The sequence below is a fragment of the Euleptes europaea genome, chromosome 9, assembly GCF_029931775.1.
Source record: "Euleptes europaea isolate rEulEur1 chromosome 9, rEulEur1.hap1, whole genome shotgun sequence".
In the NCBI taxonomy this organism is placed as follows: Eukaryota; Metazoa; Chordata; class Lepidosauria; order Squamata; family Sphaerodactylidae; genus Euleptes; species Euleptes europaea.
In genome coordinates this window covers 50496303-50515048 of record NC_079320.1, presented here as the reverse complement: position 1 = coordinate 50515048, position 18746 = coordinate 50496303, and positions in this window count along the sequence as shown.

Sequence of the window (18746 nt, the reverse complement as noted above, 5' to 3'; positions counted from 1 at the left end):
AGATTTGCACCAGGGATCACAACCCCTGTGTGAAGTGAACACCAGTTAGTTTTGGTCTTTTTGCTACTTGAGAGGAAACATTTGACATACTATTTGCCATGAGCCAGCCTGTTGAGGCTTCCTCAGACAAAGAGGACCTTGAAGCAGAGGAAGGCAGTGGAACAGAGCAGTTGCAGCAGGCTGAACAACCACAGGTAGAAGAGGCCTCCCCGTGTCTACAGCCACCCAATACAGGGGACTTACCTGTGCCAGAAGCTTAGCCTCAGGAGGTGACACCAGAAAGCCTTTCAGAGCTGCTGGAGCAGAGGTGCAAAAGACTCGGCAAAGTTACATGATCAGAGAAGAAGTGCCAGACTACAAGCTCAGTGAAGGACACTCCCAGATGACTGTAATGAGGCTAACGAGTTTCACCAAGCAGAGAATGCTGAGCCAGGGTAAAGTGCAGAAGCCGATATGCTTCAGGGCTATTTAAGCAGGCCACTGTGGCTGACTCATTGTGGGAACAACTTTTTTGCCATTGCTCTGTATTGACTGGTTCTGAGACTGTAACTCTGACCCCTTGTTTGGATTTTGCTTTTGGTACTGGTGCTTGGAGCCTGAACCTCGAGACAACCCAGCATTTGACTTGGACTGCTCCTGGCCATGCTTTATGCCTCTTGCCCTCAGACCTGCCACTGTACAGGACACTATCTGCTTTTCTGTTTCAGAAGACCTCACAATTTATGATAAGAATATTTTTGTCTTCATACCTTTTGTTGAGGCAACTGTCACCATAGGCAAACATAAACGTGAGAAAAATTTGTAGTGATATTTCATTTTCAGACCTTTGAAGCGTTGAGACGTGATTAATAGATATTGCAAGCTCGCAGCAGATACAAGTGGTGTGTAGGATAGCTGCACTGAAACTAATCAGGAGCTTTAAAAAAATGTTAAAAGTATCCTACTGAACTATTGCTTTCTATAACAGTGTCAGCTGAGTTAGCATTTATTAAGCTGTCCAAGAATTATTGTCTCTATTATAGTATGTGCAAAGAGTAACTGGTTGCTTCGTCCTAAATCACAGTGCTGTGCCCTGTGCTGCTTGCAGATTTGGAGCTGGATTCTAAGCTCTGCAAATCAAGATACAACCAGTCCCTCCTGCACCACTTTCCTTCCCTCCTTCCCTGGATTAGCAGTAGGTTCGTGACCAGCAAAAGAAAGCATTTCTTCAAATAACAGAAAATCTGTACCGTTGCTTGCACAATTTACTTAATCAAGCTGAAACTCAGATCTGACTTGACAGATCACCATCAGTCTCTAAGTCTAAAGTGTGTGGGAAAGGAAGAGGCAATTGAACCCCTAGCCCTGCTTGGTTTTGCTAACAGAAACTGAATTCCCCATGTGACTATGGTTTTAAAGGGGAAAGGCAGCTTTTTAAAAGGGCATGTTCCCCCCCCCCCTTTTAAAACCACAAATAACAGTGCGGGGAGCCTGGTTTTGATTAGTGAAACTGAGGATAGCTGCTTTCTTTTCATTTCTAAACTGCAGCTACATGCACGCACCACTTACCTTTTACAGACTGATGGATATCTGTAGTGTATGTCGCATCCATTTTGTGTGTGTTAAGTGCCATCAAGTCACTTCGAACTCAGGGCGAGCTTATGAATCAATGTCCTCCAAAACATACTATTAACAGCCTGGCTCAGATCTTGCAAACGGAAGGCTGTGGCTTCCTGTGGCTTATAGCTTCAATCCATCTTTTGTTGGGTCTTCCTGATTTCCTGCTGCCTTCAGCTTTTCCTAGCATGATTGTCTTTTCCCAGTGACTCTTGTCTTTCCATAATGTAACCAAAGTACAATAGCCTCAATTTAGTCATTTTAGCTTCTAGGGTAAGTTCAGGCTTGATTTGATCTATAACCCACTGATTTGTGTTTTTTTTTTTGGGGGGGGAGGGGGCATTCCATGGTATCTGTCACACTCTCCTGCAACACCACATTTCAAAGGAATCTTCTTTCTTCATTGTCCAGCTTTCACACCCATACATAGTAATAGGGAATACAATGGCATCTATTTTAGCCATGTTATCCAACAATTAGGGTCTGGTTTGCTCTTGATAGGTTCACAGTAAGTGTTAGGATGCTGATCAGAATTGCTGTTTTATCTGTGGCTGCAGGTTGATTTTTAAGGTAGCATCAGTGGTAAGTAGTGCTAGTTAGTTCAGGTCTGCCTCAGGGAGAGTGCAGTGGTTCCATCAGCGCCTGCAGGTTCCTTCAGCACACAGCGACTTGCATCAGCAGAAGACATCCTGCACCAGAGAAGTGTATGGGTGTTGATGGAACAAAATGGTAGGATCCAATCCACTTTAATAACACCCATAGACAACTTCTCCTGTTGATGAAACAGGGGCACTGTTGATCTCACACGACTACATCGATAACAGTTTGTTAAATCCCATCTATAGGAGCAAAAAAAAAAAAAAATACAGAGGAAAAAAAAATACAGAGGAAATCACAAAGCAGCCATCTCATCAAAGCTAAATCGGTTGCAATAGTTCACAACTTCTGTTTAACCCTTTGGGGTCTTGGATTTAAACAGGGATCCTGAACTACTACAATTGACTCGGCCTTGACGTGCTTTCCTATTTCCTTTTTGCTCCTATATATAGGAATATAGCTGTAATTTGGATTCCTAGCCACATACGTATGAACTTCAACAGGAGAGCTAGTTATTGTCAATCCATGGTTGTGCTATCCTCCTGTGGCCAAAAGCTACTGCTCCAGCAGGACCTTTTCCTCAGATTCCCTCTTTTACACAGCGATCAGCCAGACAGGAAAGCTTGACCATCCTTGGTTTAAAACCACTCGCTTTGCAGACTTTAGCATTTTTCCCTTCCCAGCTGCCCAGCAAGGGGGTGGGTGGGGAATCAGTCTTCTCACTCTTTGTCTTGATAGCAGAGACGTTCCATGTGACATGCCACAATTTACGAAATGGCCACAAGCACCCGAGCCTGCATCCTGGGAACATTTTACTTGAAAGTAATATGCTATTGTATGGCTTAAGACATTTACCATGCATAGACTGCCGGGCTAGTGCCTAATTGTGTGGGGCGCTCTGGCGAGACCCTGCCCATTAAGAGTGAGGACCCAGCCATACCCCAGCAGAGTGACCCAAAGATGACATACAACCAGCTTGGGGGAATGGCACAACTTTATTGTTTGCAGCAGCAAGGCATTGGCATGGCATGGAAGCGTTATCCTACCATTGGCCTGCCACCATTGCAGGCCGATGCGCAACACCCAGCCATGCTGGGCAACTTTAGAGATGGCAGTTCCTGGGACACACAAGGGCGGCAGCCAGCTGTGTGGTCCCCTGCCATTTGGAAGGAGGCCATTAGACAGCACATGGCAAGGCATGCCCCCCCGACAACCCCGTGCTGTGGTTGCTCCTGGCAGCCCTCCATCTTGGCATGTCCCCTTCCGGCCTGTCCCAAAATCCCTTCTTGGGATCCTCCCTGTTGGGGAAGGGCATGCAGGCCAGCTTTCCCCCAAAACTGGATCCGGCCTCCATGCCAAACCGCCCAAAGTTGTGACGAAAGAGCAAGAACAAATTCAACAAAACATCAAACAGCATGATACAGTGGTGGGTGGGAGGGACAATCGGAAGCCGACTGAGGGCTGCCCCGAGTGTGGCCTCTTTACATGCCGGGGAGCCGGACTTGAGTGCAAACCTCAGGTCCGGCTGCCCGGAGGCCCGCTCCCCCCCGTTGGGAGCCTGAGCCTGATTGGCTCGTTTAAACCGGCTCCCTCTAATGACGTGCCGGTGAGCACGTGGTTGCAAAAGCGGCGTCGGGTCCGAGGACGCCTTTCCTCGCCCTGCTGCCTGAACCGGCGGAGGAGCTCGCGCCGGCCAGAAGCCCTGGGCTCCACCTGTTCAGCAGCCGCCCTCCCGCCCTCGGGGCTGGTGGGAGGGGTCCAGTTCGCCCGCGCCCGCCACAGCCCAGCCCAGCAACCTTGGGCTCTGTGGGGTAAGTCGGAGCCCCATTTCTCTGCACAGTTTATTAATGACAAGCAGCAGCATTTCCCAGAGCTGATGACTGAAGCTATACGTGAGAACGGACCGATCATATTTTGTGGGTAACAGTGATAAAAATATAATGCTCCTACAGATCAAAGTTAGCTTGGCACTCCATAGCCTGCATATTTTGTGTAGAGCAGCTCCTATAAACATCCCCCGCCCCACCCGCAGGCTGTTATTCTCCCCTCTTCCTACTCTGTTTAAATGTCAGACAGCTGACGGCTTTGGCTTGGAAATTATAGCTCAATGAAACTACTCAGGAGCAGCAGACAAAGAGCACCAGGAAAGAAGTAAATGGGTTCAGGAAGATGAATAGACCAAGTACACAACACGATGAGACCGGCTCTGTTTGCAGCACCTGTACGCCTGCCTTTGTCCACCTGCCTTCCGAGGCTGCACACGTGTGAAAGGATAAGTCAAATATTAATTTGTACTCCGTCAGTTGCTTCAGGATGACAAAGGATGTGTTTGTTCCACCTGACTAACATCCAATATTTGCAAATGAATAAAGGGGGATCCTCTTTGCTTAAGAACAACGTTATATAACTTAAGGGCATATTCTTCAAAGAATCTCTGCCAGGTGGTGATGCTCAACCTTGGAAAGCTGCACTTATGCTCATGGTGGTGGTAGGGATGGGAGGAAGTAAAATTACAGCAATCAACTGAGGGTACACTAGTATATAAGAAATTGGCAAATAAATATGCTTCCCCCCAAGGGTTGCCAACCACCAGGTACTAGCTGGAAATCTCCTGCTATTACAACGGATCTCCAGTCAATAGAGATCGGTTCACCTGGAGAAAATGGCAGCTTGGGCAATTGGACTCTATGGCATTGAAGTCCCTCCCCTCCCCAAACTCTGCCCTCCTCAGGCTCCACCCCAAAAACCTTCTGCCAGTGGCGAAGAGGGACCTGCTAACCCTATCCTCCCCCCCTGCACTGTCTGCTTCTCTGTTCCACATACCTGTTAGATTTTGTTCTACTTCTAGAAGGTCTGCTCTTTTAAAAATGATTTAAGACATATTCAAGACCCAGGTCCAAATCAGTTTGGTGCTGTTCTGATGTAGAATTTCATTACAAGCATTTCCACTGTGAACAATGAGGATGAACAAAGAGAATTTCTAATTCTCGAAAGAACTGAAAGCAACCTTGAGTTCGGAAATGTTGGATTTCATAGTGCAGCCATTATCCTTCAGCCCCATGTGCTTTTGAAAAATTGTCACAAGAGGGAGCTATTGTCAATGACATCATGAAAACAGTGTTTCAAATCAAATGTTTCCCTAATTTGGAGAACTGGTATTTTCAGCTTCCAACTTATCTCACTCAAAGTCTTTAAAACAGTGCAAAGATTTGAAAGACTGCATCTTTTAACCAAAGATGCCCTTTGTATAATACTGTCTTATATCCGGCCCAATCCTGGACATAAACCACATCTGCAATAGCTGTACACACAAATTGACACCAGTTGTGACGTGCCTCATATTTACCCAGATCCACACTTAGGGAAACCAATAATTCTCTTCCCCTTATATTCCCCTTGCATTCCTGATGCAGCTGTCAAACGTGCTTGAAATATCATTAGAGCAAATATGATATAGTGGTTGACTAGGATCTAGGAGGCCCAGGTTCAAATTCCCACTTTGCCATGGAGGCTTGCTGGGTGATTTTGGGCCAGTCACAAACTCTCAGGAGAGGAGAGGGAGAGAAAGGTGGGGTACAAATGAAATAAATAAATCATTAGTTGTAACTCGCATTAATACCTTTAGACTGCAAATACGTATACAGCCAAACACAATGAGAAATAAGGAACTAGTACTGGGGCATTGTTTTATCCATTAAAAAAAGGGTAAAGGTCCCCTGTGCAACGCCGGGTCATTCCTGACCCATGGGGTGACGTCACATCCCGACATTTACTGAGCAGACTTTGTTTAGGGGGTGGTTTGCCAGTGCTTTCCCCAGTCATCTTCCCTTTACCCCCAGCAAGCTGGGTCCTCATTTTACCGACCTCGGAAGGATGGAAGGCTGAGTCAACCTTGAGCCGCCTACCTGAAAACAATTTCCACCGGGATTGAACTCAGGTCGTGAGCAGAGCTTGGACTGCAGTACTGCAGCTTACCACTCTGCTCCACGGGGCTCCATTGGTTGTGTTTATATTCTTAAAGAGGTATATTGGAGCATCATTAGTGGATATGGAGTGGTAAAATAAAAACCATGGGCATGTCACCAGGGAAGGGGCTCACATCACATGCTTTGTACATTGGAAGGTCTCGTGTTTAATGCTGCAAACACCAAATTAACATCCCTTGCTTGAATCCCTTGAACAAACATGGGGTGAATGCCTAGTTGGATTGTCTCAATGGTCGTTGTCAAGGTTTGTGTCAAGCAGCTTTGTGTATCTTATTCTACAGGGCCAGGTTGTTGAAGCACTGGATGTTGCAGTACCAGTTGTTGACCTCTGAACTGCTTGCTGCAGTCACCATTAAAAAAAAAAACATTAAGTAGGCTCCTATTACACCATTAGACTTTTTCTACCAGTAAGAGATATTCCTAGTGTCATAGTGTAATAGCAGTAATTGGCTCAACCTGGGGAAAAATTATGGATGTATTCTTCCACTGGCCTCGGTAAACAGAGAGGGAAGCAGATTCATGATCATGGTGAACCGACAATGAAGAAACACTGGGACACCTAAGTAATAAGCCTTGGTTTGAGTGGAATTCTTTTTTTTTTAACCACCTGGAGGCAGCAGCAAATTGAGGGGGGGGGGAATGGCTGCTGCAAAAATGTACTGTAATCATGTGAGAAAATGGCATAATCACACAGAATGGACACATTAACTTCATTCAGACACATCCAAACAGCTGACTGCATGACCAGCTCCCTGCTTGCAGCTGGTTAGCAGGAGGTTTCCCTGAGTGTGTAGATGCCACGTGGTAGTTGGTTTGATAGGTGACGTTGTTGCTTTAGTACGAATTGTATTTGAATACCTTGGTTCACGGAAACGCTCTCCCCTGCACCACAGAAGCAATGGCTGACCAACACTGCAACAAGTGGTTGTGTTAGGCTTTAACTACCACCGTTTATTACAGTTCTTAGTGCAGAAGGTACTTTGCAGTATTTATCTCGCTAGAGCTCTTTGGCTAGGTCATTTTATCCACTCTTATAATTGTGGAAGTGAGAGAGAGGTACCGTTCTGTTCAAACCTTGCCATGTATTTGTATGACTGACCTGGGATATTGGTCTAGTTTCCTTGGTCCAAGACCTATACTTACAAATAGATCACATCCTTATTAATAAGAGCCAGCCAACCTGAGAACGCAGTCCTTGGCAGTGTTGGAAGTGGAGAGGGGTATGTACACTTAAGGTTCATCCGTCTGCCTCCAATCCCCTCTTTGTTGTCCAAAATGTATGGCTGAAATTCTTGAAGACCTCCAGGAAGGGAGAACTCACCACCACCACCATATTGGTTCCTTATGAAACTGCTCTCATGGATTGGAAGTTCATCCCAATGTTCTATCAAAATGTCCCCCCCTATCACTTAAGTCCATTAAATCTGGTCTGGCCCTGTGGAGCAGCAGAAAGCACGTTTTTTGCCTTTTTCTTTGAGAAAGCTCTTCAAGTATTTCAAAAGGACATCCATGCCCCACCTCAGTTTTCCCTTATTTAGGCTAAACATGCCCTGTTCCTTCAACCTTTCCTCACAGGACTTGTTTTCCAGACCTCTGACCATCTTTGTTGCCCTTCACTGAACACTGTCCAGTTTGTCTATATCTTGTTTAAAGTGCAGCTGTAGGAACCAGGCACAGTACTCAAGATGAGGACATCTGACTAGCGCAGAAGAGAACTTATTACTTATTACAGAGTACTGGATACTCTGCATCTATTAATACAGCTTAAGATCACATTTCTGGCATCTTATGATCATCTGAATTCCTCAGGTCTTGTTCACATGTACTACTTCCTACTCATGTGTGCCCCTTCATACAGAAGGTTAGTAAAATAATTTGCCTGTACCTACCTCTTCACATTAGCACAGAGTCATTGAGAATGACATCTTTGTAGCATTTTTCATACAGTGCCTTAGTAATGAGAGGTACAAGCCTTCAATACCTTTAAATTACAGTTCCAAGCAATTTGCAAATAATTCTACAATATTTATTAGTGACATTCAACCCTGGAAGGAATCCCTTTTGTGCATAAAACATTCTCAATTTAACAACAAACGGAGACCTCAGATTGTGATCCATCATAATGACATTTACTTGTATAAAAGATAGCCTTCCACCAGAGTACATGAGACACAAATAAAACTGGAAGATAATCAGGATTGTAGGTGATACATCAAAGAAAGAAGAGCATGGGTGTATTACATATTAAATCAGTGCCAAGCAGCATATACCGTACCCATGTCCAATCACACTTCTTTGGGATCATATTTTTTTTTGAGAAGGTCTTGAAGTAGTAATAAATCTCTGACAAGAAGGGGCTATTTATAGGTTTCTGAATCAGATAGTCCTGCTGGCTAATTTTACATAGCCAATTAACTCTTTCTGACGTGCCACATTCAAAGCTTATGTACTTCTATTATGGATTTTGTTTTTAGCTGTGCATAAACATTAACATTCTTAACATTTTCATTCTGAAATGTTAAACCGCAATCATTAGTTTTATGCTGTTCTTGAAGGGTCTGATTGGAAATGATTTCCTCTGTGTTATTTTTCTCCTTTTCTTAAAAAACAAGACACCAAAACCCTTCTGTTACTGCATGCAGGCAGCAGCAGTACCCTTCAAGCCTTTACTTCCAAATGCAAGATCAATGTGGAGATCTCATATTCATACATGTTACAGAATTTCCTGTCACAGTTGCTACAGCAACTGTAACTTGGACACATGGCATCTGTAGTCAGGCACGTACCAGAGCTGGGAATTCTGCTTTGTGTGGCAAGATGCTCTGAAAGATTGCGCTCAAGAGGGATTCTTTATTTACTTTTGCAATATATAACTGCACGGCCTTGAGTACAATACAGAAATCCCACTATCTTTAGCAAAGCCATTCACAAACTCAGGAAGGACTTACCGTACACTGTCTTCGGCGCAGGGCACAACGCATGGTGCAGGTTTTACACCCACCGCAGAGGTTGCTTTAAATTTCTTCAAGTAGTGCCTGTTCACATGATAACATGTCCACATGATCACCAGCCTTCTGCTTCTCCCCTTTATCCCATGGAAAACCAGACTTTCCACTGTTGAAAATGGGAGGGGAGGGTCCCCTTTGAACACCTATAAGGCTGTGTAGGGAATTATGGGAATTGCTTGGGCAAAAGCCATGTATGTTGGTGGCTGTAATAAGGAGGAGAATTGGGTAAGCTCGAGCAAAAAAGTTGGTGGGATCCCACCCCAAATATACCTATCTCAGAGGGTTGTTGTGAAAATAAAATGTAGAAGTGGAGAATGATGTAAGCTGCTTTGGGTCTCCACTGAAGAGAAAGGTGGGGTATAAAGGAAGTATATATATATACACACACACACTTAGGCATTTTGTGAAATTTGCATGGACAGTCTCAAGTGCTAAAAGCGATGAACTCTGATCTGGAGAACCGGGTTTGATTCCCCACTCCTCCACATGAGTGGCGTAGGCTAATCTGGTGAACCGGGTTGGTTTCCCCACTCCTACATATGAAGCCAGCTGGGTGACCTTAGGCAGGTTATAGCTCTTAGAGCTCTCTCAGCCCCACCTACCTCACAGGGTGTCTGTTGTGGGGAGAGGAAGGGAAGGTGATTGTTAGCCTGTTTGAGTCTCCCTTAAATGGTAGAGAAAGTCGGCATATAAAAACCCTTCTTCTAAAACTGAAAGATGGTCATAGAAACTGTGGTACCTCTTACAAGAGGGAAGGAGAATAAATATGAGCAAAGCAGGGAAAAATCTGAAAAGTTTAGGATTGGATTAGAAGATTACATTATGTGTTTGAAAGTTTGAAAGCAAAGTCAGAGTCAAACATAGGTGTGGAGGCAGCCTATTGCTCTGCTACTGTTGGAAATATCTAAGATGGAATACACCTGTTTTTCAGTTTGAAAATGTCTACCTACTTAATAATGAACACTTTTCTTAAATGAATAGGATCTGCTTTAAGTCACCATTTCTCCCTCTCCTTTAATCACTTTGATAAGCTCCCAGTCCTAGCAACAGAAGAATGATATGAGGATTGCTTAAGCAATGTTGTGATAGCGGTCTTGAAAAATTCCACATAGAGACTTGGGTAATCTTCAGGGGGCAGAGCTGATTAGGTTAGATTGGTGGGATTTGAACAATTATCACTGGTGCTGGGAGCATCATCCAGAAATTCTACAGTCAGACTTTCAGTCTGTAGGTGGAGCTATCATGTAACATTTTTAAAAAACTTGTTTTTAAAAAGCTCCCTAGTGAGGAGAGCAAGTGTTTCAGTAGAGCAGTGGAGAGCCAGCATGGTGTGGTGGTTGAGAGCGGTGGTTTGGAGCAGTGGACTCTGATCTGGAGAACCGGGTTTGATTCCCCATTCCTCCATGTGAGCGGCGGACATTAATTTGGTGAACCAGGTTGGTTTCCCCACTCCTATACATGAAGCCAGCTGGGTGACCTTGGGCAAGTTACAGCTCTGTTAGAGCTGTCTCAGCCCCACCTACCTCACAGGGTGTCTGTTGTGGGGAGGGGAAGGGAAGGTGATTGTAAGCCGGTTTGAGTCTTCCTTAAGTGGTAGAGAAAGTCAGCATATAAAAACCAACTCTTCTTCTTCTTCTTCTTCCTCTTCCTCTTCCTCCTCAGCTCTGCCCTTACAATGACTCTGCTAGCCCAGTTAAGTGTGTTTCCCCACTCTTCCTCATGAAGCCTGCTGGGTGACCTTGGGCATCCTGAAATCCCAGTCTCTATGCTAATAAAGTATCCTGACATATTTTTTTATAACAACCATTGCAATTGAGCCTATGAAGTGCTTTATGTACTTAAATTATAAACATTTCAGGAAGTCATCATAGTTTCGCCTTAAACATGAAAACATCAACCATGAATTGCTGCTTTGTGTAAAAAAGAAAGCTGCGAAAATCTTATTCATATTAGAATTACGAGAACTTTGACTGTGGTAGTCTAACCATGATCGCAGTCAATGTATTGAAAAAGTCAATCCTGCTCATTTTGGGATGTTGCATTCTGTGTCTTCCTTTGAACTGGCACAGATAGAAATGCATTACATTGTGAAAACATCTTTACAAGAGGAAGAATGTTTATGACAGTTGTGGCTTCTATTTCAAATTTAAAAGAAAGACATAATTGCCAGTTGCCAGTGTGGTGTGGTGTAGTGGTTAAGAATGGTGGACTCTAATCTGGAGAGCTGGGTTTGATTCCCCTCTCCTCCACATGAGCGGCAGACTCTAATCTGGTGAACTGGATTGGTTTTCCACTCCTCCACATGACACCTGCTGGATGACCTTGGGCTAGTCACAGTTCTCTTTGAACTCTCTCAGCCCAAACCTACATCACAAGGTGTCTTTTATGGGGAAAGGAAGGTAAGGAGATTATAAGGTGGTTTGATTCTCCTTAAAAAGGTAGAGAAAATCAGCATATAAAAACCAACTCTTCTTCTTCTTCGTCTTCTTTGTTTTCTTCTTCTTCAACTGTGTGAGTAACCTTGCTTCTGAGAGACTGAGGCTTCATTCAGGCAACTACTTTGCTTGTGGGTGGCTGATCTTAACTCTCTGGTTGGATTAATTTCCTGATGGAACAGTGGGTTGGTTATGGTAAATGCCCTCAACATGCTTCCTTGGGGTTATAGGCCTTCAGAGGTCTGTACTTTGGGAAGGTGGGACTTAAGCCCATAGTTCTTGTATAAAAAATCCCTGGTTCATCCCCTAGAATCTCTTGTTAAAAGATCTCAGGTAACACAATTAGAGAAATCCATGCCTGGGACTTAGGAAAAGTTCTAGTCATCAAAGTGAACAATGTTGGGTTAGATGAAGCAATGATCTAATTCAGTATAAAGCAGTTTCATAGGTAGACAGTATTGTATGTTAAGCAAGATTCAAATCCAGTAGCACTTTAAAGACCAACAAAATTTCTAGGACATAAGCTTCCGAGAGTCAAAGCTCCCTTCATCAGATATAAGTAGAGGAAGCAAACAGGTAGATAATCGGCTAGGGTTCTCAATAGATACTATGAAATAACTTGGGGAAAAGGAGGATGGTCTCTGATTTATTTTTAAAAAGCTTGATTTTATTAGATCGCAATGGTGTACACAATCAGTGGCGGACCTACATTTTTTGGGGCCCTGAAGCTTGAACTGTTATGGGGGCCCCTTCGCAACCAGCAACAATAGGGCAACATCCAACAAGGTCCAAAGGGCCTTGCTGCCCTTGCAAGGACCTTGAGGCCAAAATGCTGGAGAACAGGGTGGTGGGGTGGAGTCCTTGAAAATGGGCCATACAGTGACGAAATAAAACTACAGAACTATTAAGCCATGCTCCAACGAAGGATCTGAGGATCCAGCTGCCCAAATGTAGGCTGTGAATATATCCTGGCGAGCTCAGTGAGCCCTTACAGCTGGGGGCTCGAGCGCTGCAAGCCCCTGAGAAAAATTTGAAATTTGACCAATGACAGGGACATTTTGAGGCCATATGAAATGGGTATTAGAGCATATTCTAAAGTCAATATTAAGTACTTCAACCCATTGGCTTACGATTCTATCACTAAAAAACACCATCGATTTTGTTGAGAAATTCACTCATTAAAAAAAGTTGCTTCAGGGGGCTCCTCTGGGATTAGGGGCCCTGAAGCTTAAGCTTCATTAGTTTCACAGTAGATCCGCCTCTATACACAATAGTGCATGGAGAGTTTGCTCCACCCTCTTTTGAGGTATTTTCCCACAAAGTATGCCGGAATACTTAAATCTGCTAACCTTTCCCAAGTATAGGAGAGCCTACATGATGGCCCGATTGAATGCTCTGCCGTCACCTGAGTTGAAGGGCAGATTTAGTCAAGTTCCAAGTAGATTGACCATTCCTGGAGAAGATGGCAGACGGAGGGTGTAGGCTTCTCTGTCTTCAGAGGTGTAAGCCGATTTGTGAGATTTTATATGATTCATGATTCAAAGAGACTATACAGCGAAAAGTAAGTTCATTTGTTGTGCTTCAGAAGGTGATAAGGGCTGAGATAAAGTTTTTTAGTCAAGTTCCATTCTCCAATAGGCTCTTTCCTTGTGGGTCTGGCAGTATAGGTACAATAAGTCACTTATTTTTTCATTGTCCATTATTTGAGGTTAATAGAGATTGGTTGAGTCATTTGACACTCACCCTTCCTGAATTTTTTAAAATAACAAATAAATCGGAGATGGTAAAGTCACTTATATATATCCTATTTTAAATATTAAATATTTTGGCCATTGTACTTTAGTATGGTCCTGCTTAAGACCTATTGGTCATTTGAGCAGAATCGTTAAACTAAAGTAGATAAAAGTAGTAGCTTATACCCTGGAAATCTTGTTGGTCTTTTAAGATGCTATTGGACTTGAATTTTGCTCTTCTGGTGCAGACCAACACAGCTACCCACCTGGAAGTATTTTATGTTGTATATCTTCTGATGGAATTTGAGTGATGATCTGCAAAACTGTGGGGTATTCAGTTCAAGATCGCTTGTTTGTCCTGACAGTGGTGCAATCTATGTAGACAGGATAAATCCTGCCACAGAGCAGCATGATCATGTGAATTTCCCTTTTCGTAGAGGCCTCATCATGATAATGTTCAGAATGAAGTTTTTATAACTACGAAGGGAACAATTGAACAGGAACTGTAAATGAAGGCTCTTTAATGATGTTTCTTCTCCTATCTTTCTTTTCTGTTTAATTCATGCATTGAAAATAAGTTTCTCTTTATGTGCATGCATATTCTGCAGAGTTGAGGAACTGCAGTACAATCCTATGCAAGTTTATTCAGGAATGGCCCACTTTGTTCAATGGGATTTACTCCCAGGTATGTTTGCACAAATCTGAAGCATAAACCATTCAGCAAGAATATTTTAGAGTGGAATGAAAACCTAAGGGGAAATTATGTGAATTCAGATTTCAGGAGAAGCTGCAATTCTAGGCAAGATTCCACCCCTCATTTGTACTGGTTAGATCCAAAGACACTATTCTGCCAACGGTGATGGGGAGGGTGATTTTTGCCCCCACAGAAGATCATGACGTTGCCCCCCATGCTGTTGCTAAGGGTTCCTTGATACCAGGAGCAGAATTTCAAAGTGCTCAGTGGGCTGCAGGAGGAAGGGGATGCAAGTCAAATGTTGTTCTCTGTTGCATTGAAAGGATGTAAAGGTAGTCTGTTCGATTACAAAAGAGAGGAAAATTATCCTGTGGTCCAAGGGTGGGGCTATCTTAAACGGTTGGGAAGAAGCTCCTCCTATCGGCAGTAAGGATTCAATCTTTCAGAGACTCTGAGTGGGAGGGCTTCTCTCCCAGCATCCGGTCTAACAACCAGTAGGACATCTTTTTGTACTCCTGCTGAGAAGAGGCACTGTTTTGTCACCTAGAAAACTGAAATCCATGGTAAGTAACCCCCCTCCCTTTTGTAGCTATGTGAATTTGAAACTTGGAGCTATCAAGGAATGGTAGAATAAGTGATGTATAATGATCAGCACTAAGAGATTTGTTTATGTGATAAGTGCTAGATGTATTATCTAAATTTTAAGCAAGATGTGGCTTACCTCTCTTTTTCATTTAATTAAAAAATCATCCTGCAGGCTTAAGGGTAAAGGACAGATTACTGTTATGTCAATTCGTCCATTCCCCTCCCCCAATTTTTTCACATGGAAGCCACTAATTTGTACAGGACCACCTGGTGGTCTTGATGGAATTCTTCCATGGTCGCTAACAGTAGCCTCTTGATTACTTATGCCACTGTGTCATACAGGAGAGGAGGGATTCAGGCCAGGTAGATATAGAACTCCACAGAGTATCAAGTACCCTTCATCATTCTGGGATACTCAACTTGATTAAAAGTACAGTACTTAATTCAGTTCTAATTAAAGTCGTAACTCGTTCGATGTGTCACAAAATTTAAAAGGCAAATGACGATGTGCATGTTAGCAATTTAGATAACATGATTTCACATTTCTTTTATCGCACCGATATTTCTTGTATAAAAAACATAAAATATGGCACTAGCAATGAACATTTCTAAGTAACTTTATATTACAACCGTTACTTTGCCTAAGGCAAAACATTAAATGAATTGCTATTTTTTTTAATGAAGACAAAATAGATTCAGATAGAAAATCTTCAATAATTCTAAGATATAACTAGTGCATTCTAAGATGTAAATAGCTGCTATTGGATTGCAGCCTGTGAATCCATTCCATTGCCCACTTGTGCAACAAGTCTTCCCCTGAAGAAGAAGAAGAGTTGGTTTTTAAATGCTGACTTTCTCTGCCACTCAAGGAAGAATCAAACCGGCTTACAATCACCTTCCCTTCCCCTCCCCACAACAGACACCCTGTGAGGTAGGTGGGGCTGAGACAGCTCTAACAGAGCTGTAACTTGCCCAAGGTCACCCAGCTGGCTTCATGTGTAGGAGTGGGGAAACCAACCCGGTTCACCAGATTAGCCTCCGCCACTCATGTGGATGAGTGGGGAATCAAACCCAGTTCTCCAGATCAGAGTCCACCGCTCCAAACCACTGCTCTTAACCACTACACCAAGCTGGCTCACCTGATGTAAAAGGCTCTTTGATTGGACTGTATCCATAGGAGTCAACCCACATTTTCCATTATGTCCAATGCACAGCTTATTTGCAGTGTTCATTTATTTATTCAATCCAAGATGTCAGTCATTGCCTATTTTAAAAGTAAGATCATAACACTGATCTCAAATGTTCCTTGGCAGATAGCTTGCATATCGCCCTGTAGTAATTAATGCATATTCTTAAGGGTTCATTTTTAAACTCTGGCAAATTGACATCAATCAGCTGATCTGATTTCTTAAATAGATAAGATCCTGGATTTTCTGACATTGTAAAATATTTGCAGCTGAGCTTAAGTGAAGGAATTTATTCAGCTTGATGACATATCAATGACTGATGCAGCTACTTCTTCATATGTCAAAAAAATCCTAGTTATGAAGGGGAGCCATATGCATGATTTGGCACTGTAGGAGACAAAAAAAGCAACTAGAGAGGGATAATGAAAAATGTGGACTTCTGTGGCAATAATGGAAAAGGCAAATTCCAGGACAGGGATTATTAGCAAAGGGATTGAAAATAAAACACCTTTTTTGCAGTGGAGACTTTCCATTAGGGCAAATCAGGCTGTGACCCAGAATCTCAAGCTACGCCCCCCCCCCAAAAAACCCCACCAAGACATTCCAGGGGGTGTCTGGCTGTCAGATAAATCAGTCTCTGTCTTGTCCTTGTTTGCCTCTCAAGAGAGGCTTGCTTGCAGTGCTGAGTTAAAGGGCTTTTCTAACCTTTTAAATGAGGCCCATCCACATCAGAACACTAGTTCTTTGGGCAGGGAGAACATAAGAAAAGCCCTGCTGGATCAGACCAAGGCCCATCAAGTCCAGCTGTCTGTTCACACAGTGGCCAACCAGGTGCCTCTAGGAAGCTCACAAACATCCCTATGGCTCTCTCTGAGTCAATGATTGGTCAATGGACCACATGAACACATTTTATTCATTCATTCATTCATTCATTCAAGGCAGGTTACACATAGTGAGTCAGTACAATCAACAAAATGTGACATTCAATAACCAATACATTAGGATTTTAGAAGTCTGGAACCAACCAGAAAGAACTGAACCATAGCAAAAGGGGCACAAAAATTACATAATAAGATCTTACTTACAATAAGATATACCACTTCCTCGGGAGGTGGTAAACTCTCCTTTCCTGGAGGTTTTTAAGAAGAGGTTAGATGGCCATCTGTCAGCAATGCTGATTCTATGATCTTAAGCAGATGATGAGAGGGAGGATATCTTGGCCATCTTCTGGGCTTGTGGTGGGGGTCAATGGGGGTGTGGGGGGAGGTAGTTGTGAATTTCCTGCATTGTGCAGGGGGTTGGACTAGATGACCTTGGTGGTCCCTTCCAGCTCTGTGATTCTATGATTCTATACACAGCAGTATAGACCACAGTCCCTAATCATTTATCCAAGTAAGTTTGAGAGCCACTGTGGACAGTGTAACCCTATTACCAGTGCAGAAAGGTCCTCTTTAATAATTTAGTTTTGCATAGTTTTCAGAAAGCCAGGAGAGAGTGAGAGCATTCCTGACCTCCTTGGACAGGCCATTCCATAAGGTAGAAGCCACAATGGAGAAGGCAGTTGTACCGGCAGTGGTTGATTTTTCCTGTTTACAGGTTGGCACCCACAGAAGCCCCTGCTAACTTGGGCGAAGTTGTCATTGCAGAGCACAGAGGGAGAGGTGGTCCCACAAATAAGAGGGCCCAAGGCCATACTGGGCTTTGTCCGTGATAACCAACACCTTAAAACGAGTTCAGTAATGAATTGGCAGGTTGAAAATAGCAATCATTTATATATTTCATATGCTTACTAATGTTCTATCTGTGTAGGTATAAAATACTTACTGGGTAAAAAATGAAATCGAAGATTTAAAAAATCTCAATAAAATCATTACATTACCTCAATAATGATTTGAGAAAATATTAAAGTAATAATCATTATCATGTGTGTGTATGTTAAGTACCGTAAAGTCAGTTCTGTCAGCTTTCTTCATTATCATAGAGTAGACCATATGGAAATGGATTTAGAGCTTAGAATAAGTGGCCACTTTGCTTCCAAACAGTTATCCAGAAGCAACAATGGTCTAACTTGATCTAAAAGCAAAACCTTTTCATAAAACAGTGCTGTGGATTCAGGTGGGAAGGCTATTTACAATGTAATGCACACTTAATTTTTTTTAAGTGCCTGGTTTCTATTTTTCTGTTGAGTTTTTCTTATAAAGAAAGCAACTTCCCCCCCCCCCCCCGCTTATGTCCTGTCTCAGTGCCCGGAGATGTGATGGACACCCTCCCTCACCTCCTCCACCTGACACTCCTGAATGAAGGTGCTAAAACTCATCAATAATTGAAGACGCTGACACAGTGATACATTGCAGCGACGCCTCTGGAGACATTATGATGCATTCCCTCATCACGGTAGGGAAACACTGTGATATTAATGTAGATATAATTTGATAGATTTAAATAAATTATGGAAATGAGGAGAAGCTTCTACGACGGGGAATTCAGTTTTAAAATATTAATAGCATAGATACTGACACATTTTGTTCAAGTTCCAAAATACCTGAAGTACATAAATGTGCTACGGAGTATATGCTCAGGACAAATAGGGGATTTGTTAGGTCCAGCCCTGGCCTCATCTTGGGAGGAAGACTCCCCAAGGGCTGAGGAGCCCCATCTGGTTCCCACAATACTCAAAGCTTCCTGAACCCCAGAGCCCATAAAGAAATACACCCCCTCCCGCCTTCTGTACCTGAGCAGGCTCCTGTTCAAGAGCTAGAGGAGCAAGCAGACCAAGAACTCCCTGGATGGACTTGTCTACCTCCAGCACTCCCAGGTACAAGAAGGAAGAGTGCCGGAACCAGTGCCTGGACCAGATGAAAATGCTCATGCTGGTAGCTTGAAGCAACCTATACTCCAGTCTGAAGCAGGAGGAGAGCACCTCTC